The following is a 2,500-nucleotide window of genomic DNA, read 5'->3' as shown; positions in this document are numbered from 1 at the left end:
CCGCCAATATTGAAAGCTCCCCCCCCCTCCCCCCTTTAGCTACAGAATTGATCAGCGTGGAAGTCAGCGAGTGAGTTGCTGACTTCGGGATAGATAGGTATGAGGAGAGGCCGCCATGCCGCGTATAAAAAGAGGAATGATAACACGGTTCTAGTCATGCAGACCTCATCATTTTACACAGGGCATGTTCACTGTCGAGTCATGCGCCGTGTTAAAATCATGTGCCTGGTATACAACATGGAATCAGGATCTCGTACATATTAATGCCTTGGTGAGTCGGTATTCGTATAGACTGTAGTATTACGCAATTGTCTAATATGTATGTATGTACATTTTTTTTTTTTTTTTTTTTTTTTTTTTTTTTTTAAGATGTATAGAGGTTAGTTTCAAGTATACTCAGTGTTTTGTGGTTAGTCTTCGATAAAAAAGTCAGCGTTCAACGGTCAGTCTTGAATATACTGACAGTATTCGGTGGTCAGTCTTAAGTATACCGTCAGTGTGTATGGTTAGTCTACGCATACAGTTAGTGTAAATGGTCAGTCTGAGTGTATCGTCAGTCGCGTATACTGACTGTGTTCTTAGACTGACCATTCACACTAATGGAATGTACACAAACACACACTCACACACCTGCAATGTTCCACACCCATATCCGCCTAACTCAACACTCACACGCACGCAGGCTACGCAACCACACGCATACAGACGCAGAGTCTCTCTCTCTCTCTCTCTCTCTCTCTCTCTCTCTCTCTCTCTCTCTCTCTCTCTCTCTCTCTCTCTCTCTCTCTCTCTCTCTCTCTCTCTCTCTCTCTCTCTCTCTCTCTCTTTATTTATCTATCTCCTCTGGCCCTCCTCTCCTTCTCATCACTCTCTCTCCCCACTCCCTTATCCTTATCCCCTCTTCTCTCCATTTCCTCCCCTCCCTTTCCACTCCTCTCCTCCCCTTCCCTTCCCTTCACACCCCACTCCCCCTCTCCTTCCCCTCCTATCCTCTCCCTGCTCCCTCTCCCACTACCTCCTCCTCTCTCCCACTCCTTCCTCTCATCCACTACCTCCTCTCTCTCCCACTTCTTCCCTCTCTCTCTCCACTCCTCCACTCTCTCTCCTCCTCTCCTCACCACTCCTCCTCTCTCCCTCCTCCCCTCTCTGCCCACTCCTCCTCTCTCTCCACTCCTCTCCTCTCCTCCTCTCTCCCTCCCCTCCTCAACCTCTCCCTCTCTCTCCCCTCCTCTCCCACTCCCTGACCCACTCCATCCTCTCCCTGCTCCCTCTCCCACTACCTCCTCCTCTCTCCCTCTCCTTCCTCTCTCTCCCACTACCTCCTCTCTCTCTCCCACTCCCTCCTCTCTCTGCCACTACCTCCTCTCTCTCTCCCACTCCCTCACCCACTCCTTCCTCTCTCTGCCACTACCTCCTCTCTCTCTCCCACTCCCTCACCCACTCCTTCCTCTGTCTGCCACTACCTCCTCTCTCTCTCCCACTCCCTCACCCACTCCTTCCTCTCTCTCACACTACCTCCTCTCTCTCCCCCACTCCTTCTTCTCTCTCACACTACCTCCTCTCTCTCTCCCACTCCCTCACCCACTCCTTCCTCTCTCTCACACTACCTCCTCTCTCTCTCCCACTCCCTCACCCACTCCTTCCTCTCTCTCTCTCCCACTCCGCGATCCACTCTCTCCTCCCTCTCTCCCACTTCTTCCTCCCCCTCCCTCTCCTACTACTTCCTCACCTCTCTTTCCTCTCCTCTCCTCACCTACCCTCCTTTCCCCTCCCCTCCTCTCCCTGCTCCCTCTCCCTCTCCCTCCTCTCTCTCTCCCACTCCCTCCCCCCCTCCCTCCTCCCCCTCTCCACTACTCCTTCCTCTCCCCCACTCCTTCTCCTCTCTCCCACTCTCCTCCCCACTCCTCTCTCTCTCCCACTCCCTCCTCCCTCTCCTTCTACCTCCTCTCCCTCCACTCTCGCACCATCCAGCATCATCACCAATACGTCCTTCCAACATCTCTATAGGGTGTAAATATCACTCTTTTAATCCCTGCGTGAGTCAGAGGATGAGTCTTATGTATAGGAGAAAAAGGGGCGAGGGTCTTGTTTACTCATGGTAGGAAATGACGCAATCGGTTCAAGGAAGAGGCGATAGTCGGAATGTTTCTAGTATTTTTTTTTTTTACTGATACTGCGTTTGGTTTTCTGTTTTCGTGTTGGTTTGGTCATGGTAGGAGTGTGGGGTCTGTCTTTCTCTAAGTGTCTTTCTTTTTTCTCTTTTATTCTCTGTCTCTTTCACTCTTTCACTTTCTGTTTCTGTTTCTGTCTCTGTGTCTGTGTCTGTCTGTCTCTCTCTTTCTATGTGTATGTGTGCGTGTGTGTGTGTGTGTGTGTGTGTGTGTGTGTGTGTGTGTGTGTGTGTGTGTGTGTGTGTGTGTGTGTGTGTGTGTGTGTGTGTGTGTGTGTATGTGTGTGTGTGTGTGTGTGTGTGTGTGTGTGTGTGTGTGTGTGTGTGTGT

General features: G+C 50.9%; 1 protein-coding gene across 2 annotated transcripts in view; it reads left to right on the top strand.

Moving 5' to 3' along the window:
- LOC122260381 (phospholipase ABHD3) overlaps positions 1-2,500 on the top strand; it is a 29,297-nt gene that overhangs the window by 1,743 nt on the left and 25,054 nt on the right. Inside the window, exon 1 of one of the 2 annotated variants that reach the window (XM_043027623.2) lies at positions 252-271. The exons of the other annotated variant lie outside the window; for it this stretch is intronic. The gene's annotated coding sequence lies outside the window, so the exon portion shown is untranslated. Of the gene's footprint in view, positions 1-251; positions 272-2,500 lie in introns of those variants that run through there. 2 annotated transcript variants of the gene reach the window in all.

The sequence above is a fragment of the Penaeus japonicus genome, unplaced genomic scaffold (assembly GCF_977035675.1).
Source record: "Penaeus japonicus unplaced genomic scaffold, GWHDUDI00000001_assembly GWHDUDI00000040, whole genome shotgun sequence".
In the NCBI taxonomy this organism is placed as follows: domain Eukaryota; kingdom Metazoa; phylum Arthropoda; class Malacostraca; order Decapoda; family Penaeidae; genus Penaeus; species Penaeus japonicus.
Note: the sequence above shows the minus strand (reverse complement) of the source record. Positions and strands in the feature narration are given on the sequence as shown.